Here is a 7,089-nt window from a genome sequence, read left to right on the forward strand (position 1 = left end):
AACAGCAAATAAGGAGAAGTTCAGATGAAGAGAAGGGCCAGAAATAAAAGTCAGGCACAGAGACTTAATCTGTATTACCTCTGTAGAGGGGGTTATGTTTTCGTTTTGTTTTGTTTGTCTGTTGTCAGCAGCATCACAGAAAAACTACAAGCCCGATTTACATGAAACTTGGTGGAAGGGTGCAGTATGGACCAAAGACGAACCCTTTACACCTTGGAGTGGATCTGAATCACTGGGGTGGATACACAAATTATTTTTCACTTTTGTTAACATCAGGGAAATACATGCAATACATCTTTAAATCCAGTCCATGTTAGTAAAGTTCAATATGGAGACAAGTGACCAGCTAGGAAGAAATATTTTTTAACCCCTTTTGAATTCTGCCATAGCTTACATATATGTTTGTCCATTTAAAAGATAAAAAAGTTGCAGTTTATCATAGGTTTGTTGTACTACCACTTAGTTCTGTGTGAATGTGCTCAGTGAACAACATCTCACACAATATATACATTGCCATATACGCCAACACAAGTTAGCCAGCTTGCTAGATCATTTATGTTCCACACACATTGTAATGTTATCTTACCTGATGTTTTGTCATGCCACTTTTTTCTCAAACTAAGGTGTGGCTATGGAAACCAACCAATTATACTTCTACTCATATTCAAATGTGAATTGTTTATAATAACGGTACCTGGAATATTAAGGAAATAATGTATGTCCAGACATATATAGTGGTTGTACTTGCAGATTTGCATGTCATACAGACTGGACTATTGGCCTTGGTGGAGGTCTGCGCTGTCCAGGTGCCCTTCTAGTTATGGTTTCTTTTTTATGAGACAAGAGCAAGATCACGTCTTCTCCTTCAGTCCTTCAGCCCTACCTGTTAATTTTCTTGGGGAGGAAAGAGGTTGGAGTTATATGAAGGTTGTCATATGAGTCTGCTCATACATCAAACCAGATGACCTTAGCCTCAGTGACAGTCAGGACAGGACGGTGTGAGTGTACCAGCGTGTATTCTTGTGTAAACCATGTATGAGCACACAAAACAGACTTGTGTGCTGGAGACTATGTACACACAGAACATCCTGATTTTCCCATAATTTGGCTTGTTTGTCTACGTCACACTCAGCTTCACCCTCTGTTTTTCCTGAGCCTCCTCATTTCTGCATAGCTACGCTGAATATGCTAATCAGAACATGTGAAACAGTGAGCAAAACCAGGAAGCTGTGGGTGCGCTCAGGGATATCCTCAGGTATAGGATTACACTGGTTGAAGATTATTATTGATTTGCTCATGGAGCTGTCAGTCTCCTCTCAGCTACCGGGAGCAGGGTGACTGACAGGGACGGGGTTGGGTGGCCCGCAGCCAACCAGGAGGAACCACTCTGCTGGATGGGCTGGGAAGATGGAGGGAGATTGAGAGAAGGATAACACAGAGGGATAAGGGTAATTGATGATTGTTTCAGCAGTGGAGTGGGAGGAGGGAGAGGAGAGTGAAAGAGAGACATACGCAGAGGAAGAAAGGGAGAGAGGCTGATGAATGGAAGATGGAAGAGAAATGACTGAGAGCAGAGAAAGGTAGGTGATGAGACAGACAGACTGTTGTTGTGTCTTCCCTGTCTGTGAAGAGGGACATCCAGTTGAAAAAATATGTAGAATTTGTACATGTTTGAATAGCATCTTTGCATATGATGTCATACATTGTTGCACTGCCCAGATGAAGGGCGGGCAACTGGAGGCAAAGACTGCCAACACTGCACAACTGTCTATTTTTACAGCTGTTCCCATTGATACAATTGGGACAAAACAAGGGCCAATGTTAGTCCCGAAAATATTAGGACGTAAAAGGGAGACATAAAGAAAAAAAAACACACAGAGATGTAGATGAAAAACCTCCATCTTCAGTTTGGAGGAGCAGAGTTAGCTAATTTTTCACGTAAACATTATGGCATTGTGTTAAACATGCCTTGAGCTACAATGTGCTGTTCAAACCTCTCTGTGTTTTTAGCTATCACCAGACCCATGGGAACATTAAAAAAAATAAAAACATTAACAATAGTGGCTAAATTTAGCTAACGTTGGCTAGTAACATTTGCCCGGCAGTGGTGCATCCATGTGCAGAGTTAAAGATATATATAAAAGACAGTTATACTCAAGCATATTTACTCACCTGCAAAAAAAACAAGGAGGCAGTCATTTCAGTCGTCGACCCAACTGCACAAAAAATAGTTATAGCCCTCCAGATTCTTGTACACTTTCATCGGCTCACCATGTAACGTTAGTAATGTTGGGAGGTCTGGAGGACGAGGTTATTTGTAATGATAATCATGTCCACACTACGACAAGGGGCCATATTGAAAAAAATATTTGATTTTGAGAATAAAGTCATAATATTACAAGAAAAAAGTTGTAATATTACGAGATTAAACTATTAAAAACTCACAGGTTAAAGAAGAAGATCATTTGAGGGTATACTTTATTGACCCCCCCAGGGGAAATTCAATTTTTTCACTCTGTGGTCATATACATACACATGCCCGATATACATATACATGCCCGAAATACACACACATGCACAAACAGGACCTACACATGCATTAAATGGAGAGATGTCAGAGCAAGGGGGCTGCCCATGGACAGGGACACCCCAGCAGTGCCCAGGGGGGGGAACCGACACATCTCCAGTTACCAGTTCATGCTCCATATTTGGTCCGAACAGGGACTTGAGCTGGTGACCCTATGTCCCCGTGGATTAAGCCACTGCTGCCCAAAGCCAGTATGTTGAGCACTGCCGAGGTGTCTCTGAGCAGGGCACCGAACCCCCAACTACTCGGGGCAAGCTAGGTGCTTTTGAGTGTGCCTTTTGCACTTATAGGCCACTGACATGGTGCCGTAAAAAACATGGCATGTGAATGCTGTGTCAATTTGGCTAAACATCAGTCCCATATAGTCTAGCGGTTAGGATTCCTGGTTTTCACCCAGGCGGCCCGGGTTCAACTCCCGGTATGGGAACAACATTTATGAAATGGTAATTGTAGCTCACTTCTCAGACCCCAGAAAGGAACCCCAAGTACCCTCAAGGAGGTGACCTTGACTCAGAGTTGTGATGATACTGTTCCGAGGGCACAAAATTGTGTCACCAACCTGTCATCCCGAAAGTTAACTCACCCTTTGCAGCATGTGGGCAACTGATCATTGGGGTGTTCCCTGTCCCTGTGTGGTGCCACCACCTCTGGCAGTTTTCACTGCCCCCTCCCTGCTTTTCCAGCAAGTTTTATGTCACCAAATGTGGGTGTTTCAAGCCTCTCTAATCATAACCAAGTAGTTTTTGTACCTAAACCAACCCTGACCACACTTTCACCACAGTGCTAAGGTGAGGCTAAGGGTTGGGGTTAGCCGTAGTTTTGATGGTTAGGGTTAGGAAGAATTTTGTCTATAAAGATTCTCAGAAGTATAGAACTTTGTGTCAGCGTGTGCTTTTGTACACACTGTATGTACATTGGTGTATTTTTAACAATTGGTGCAGGAGTGTTTTGTGTAACATCCTGGCCTTCTTTTTTCAAGGCCCTCTGTTGCAGTGCACAGTACATCCAGTTTTTAGCTAAAAGAAATCTTAAGCTTTAGTGATGTTGTTGAGCCCTATAGGCCTAGAAAATCAGACAGTGTGAGCGTTACGAAAGTAAGCCCCAAGGAACAGTGCTGGGCCATTTGACACTTCTGAACCGTTGAGTTGCAGGTCATGTGACACCCTCTGACCCAAAAGAGTTTTTCCCCAGTGTAATATTGCAAAAGAAAAGCTGTAAGGGATGCATGAATTTTCAGCGCATCACACCTCTGTGCAGAATAAAAAATTGAGCCATTAGGTCCAATGAAACTTAAGAAGTCTCAAAGAGTTGTGTGAGGACATTTATTTTCATGTGTGCGGGGAGCCAACAGGATGTCAGCCAGCTCAGCCATAGAGAGACTCTAATGCATGTGCTCTGTGGGCCAAAAACACAAAACCATTAGGGTGGGTTTCTAAGCATACTGTGTTAAATATAACAGGAGAGGCACCAAGATTATATTAAGGGGGATTCATTTTGACTTGCCATAGCAAGTTGATTACACCTGTGATTTCCTGCACGTGTCAACATGTCCACCATATTACACTACATAAACATCTGTTTTTCAAAATGTGCATTTCTGACAGCAACAACACTTTTTCTCAGGACAATTAGTGCTAATATACACGCTGCATCTTTTACCACCTGGAAAACATGAGGTCAAGTACTGACTGCTACTTTGTGCCAACTTTCAAGGGCTCAGAGGCAGGTTGCACCTGATGTTGCTAAGCAACCATAACCAGCGTGAGTTTGAGTTTGGTGCTGATCGTCTTGCAGGCACTGTTTTTGTGTATATTAAAATAATATTCGTGGGACAGATTTAAAGCTCTGGGTGGCCCTGTATTCAACTTCTTCTCCATAGTTAACACAGAGTGATATTTACAAGAGAAAGGGAAAATATCTGCTTGATTGTTCCTTGTCACATGGCATGCAGAGTGCGCTGCTGCATTGTAGAAGTTTTTTTTTAATCTCAGGGCAGCTGTCTAACCCTTAAAAAATGATGCTTTTGAGTGTGCCTTCTGCACCTTACACTGACAACAATAAATATAAGACTGTAAGAAACATGGCATGTGTATGGCGTGTTAGATACTGATATTGTTGTAAGGCATCAGTCCCATATGGTCTAGCGGTTAGGATTCCTGGTTTTCACCCAGGCGGCCCGGGTTCGACTCCCGGTATGGGAACAACATTTATGAAAAGGTGGTTGAAGTTCACTTCCTTGACTAAGAAGCCCTGAGAACCCTCAAGTAATTGCCCTTGACGCAGGGTTGTCTTGCCGTTCTGAGGGCAAAAGATTGGGTTAAAAAGGTGTTTTCCCAAAAGTTAACACATCCTTTGCAACATGTGACCCACTCATCTTAGGGAATTTTATCGTCCCTTCATGGCATTTCCTAGCAGCCTTTGAGCCACCATCTCTGGCAGTTTTCACCACCCTGTCCTGTTTTATGCCACCAAATGTAGGTGTTTTAAGCCAAAAGATGATATTTTTCTTGCTATAACCATGTAGTTTTTGTGCCTACACCTGACCACACATTCGTCACAGCGTTGTTGACAAATGTAACATATCTATGGTTTACAGAAACATACAATGCTTGGTTTAATTTGGTTGTCTAACTGCAGGTATTTTTATTTTTTGAGAAACGGGATTTCAGAGCAATGGCCATTTGTTTTTTGGATGCTGCTGGAGAAAAGAGTTTTTGGTCCAATGGGACATAGAATTCAGGCAGTTGGACCAATGGGCAGTCCCCGAATAAGGCACCAGACCCTTAACTGCTCGGGGAACCTACTATGCAGCCCTCTGACATTTGTCCACAGTAATGCTTGTCTATAGGTCCAACTGGCCAGTTGCCAGTTGGATCAGGTTTGTAGCGTGTAGTCTGGGGTAAGTGGCCGATGCTGTCCTGTATAACTGCAATAAATAAAATAAAATTGAAAGCAAACATTGTTCCAAACAACTATAATCAAACCAACAACCACTCAGACATTCAAACTTTAAAAACAAACAAACAAAGCAGCCATGAAATAAACTGCTGGCCCATAAACATTTAAGTGAGAGAGACGTCTCATCCAGACAACTTTTTAACGTGCTATGATTGTTGGTGCCAGACAGACAGCGCGGTTGCTGCATCTCAGGAAACAGACACCCTAATTGGATTTTCATGCACTAAAGTGTCTAGTTTTCTAAAAGAAAACACATAGTAAGCTGCTCTGGAGCTTTTATTGTTTACATTTGTGTGTATTATAAAGATGGCATACATTTACGTTTGAGGCATTCAGCTGATGCTCTCTCCGAGAGTGACTTACAATGAGTGGGAGAATAAAACGAGGTGTAGGTATGATATATTGTAAGGAATGACACCTCATTTGTGGAGAGTCTCTGTGAGTGTAAATCTAGTTTGTGTGATGCCTCCTGTATCTGTGGAAGTCCTGCTCCCTGCTCAACACTTACACAGAAGCACTTTAATCAACCATCATCTACTGATGGGCAACAACACACACACACACACTGGCAGAAATACACACACACTGCAAGTGTTTCATACTTCTTTTATTCTGGCTTTGCCTTCTCTCACTTCCACATACTCAATCTCTGTGTCTTTCTCTCACTCTCTTTTATACACACAAACACATGTAAAGTACGCGCGCACGCACACACACACACACACACACACACACAGTGATTCCTTCAGAGTGCAGACGCAGGCAGAAACAGTCACTCTGATATTATTAGACATTGCACTTTAGAAAGCCAGATGATTCATGTTTTTATTTGAGAACCATAAAACAATAAAGTATGATTGCAGCACCCACTCCTGCTGCAGCTTCCTGTTGCGGGACAAGACGGAGGCCAATAAATGACAGCGTTGATTTCTGTTCACACATTACTCTTTGCCATGTAAAATTATCCATATTCATCTGTAGAGACACAGCGAAAAGGGATTTTAATAAAACACTGACAGATGTATTACACTAATGAGCCGTGGTGAACATACAAGTCACACACGAAAAAATAATGCCCATACACTACACACTCGTGCAAATCTGAAAAACTATTTTGTATTTATAATGGGCTGCAGTGGAGCTGAAATCCAGTAAGATTGCAGGAATTAATGAGAATGAAAAGCTTAAGAAGGTGCTTGAGGTTAGAGAAGTGTGCCATTTTAATCAGAGGTGCAGCAGGAATACTTAAGACAAAGGAGGAAAATACCACTGCTCCAAACTCCAACTCCAACAAACTCCAACTTACTCTTGTTGGATGATTGACAGAGCATCAGATTAGTGCTTATCCATTCAGCTACAATATTCAGTTTAAAGGCCCAGACACACCAAACCGACCTCAAAGAACTAGTGGCAACTGTCTGACTGTTGTGTCTCCTTGCATTGCTTATGTCTCGGCCAAAAAGTTGCATTCAAACACACCGCAAAGACTATGGCCAGCTACCACGTATGTTCTGTGCCTTTGTGAGAGGAAATAACTCTTCATA

General features: G+C 42.3%; 2 non-coding genes across 2 annotated transcripts; both read left to right on the forward strand.

Moving 5' to 3' along the window:
• Positions 1 to 2,942: 2,942 nt before the first annotated feature.
• Positions 2,943 to 3,014, forward strand: trnae-uuc (transfer RNA glutamic acid (anticodon UUC)). Its single transcript has one exon. It is a non-coding gene; the product is annotated as a tRNA-Glu (tRNA).
• A 1,702-nt stretch (positions 3,015 to 4,716) lies between these two features.
• On the forward strand, positions 4,717 to 4,788 carry trnae-uuc (transfer RNA glutamic acid (anticodon UUC)). Its single transcript has one exon. It is a non-coding gene; the product is annotated as a tRNA-Glu (tRNA).
• The last annotated feature ends 2,301 nt before the right edge of the window (positions 4,789 to 7,089 follow it).

This window comes from Epinephelus moara, chromosome 1 (assembly GCF_006386435.1).
Source record: "Epinephelus moara isolate mb chromosome 1, YSFRI_EMoa_1.0, whole genome shotgun sequence".
Taxonomy (NCBI): Eukaryota; Metazoa; Chordata; class Actinopteri; order Perciformes; family Serranidae; genus Epinephelus; species Epinephelus moara.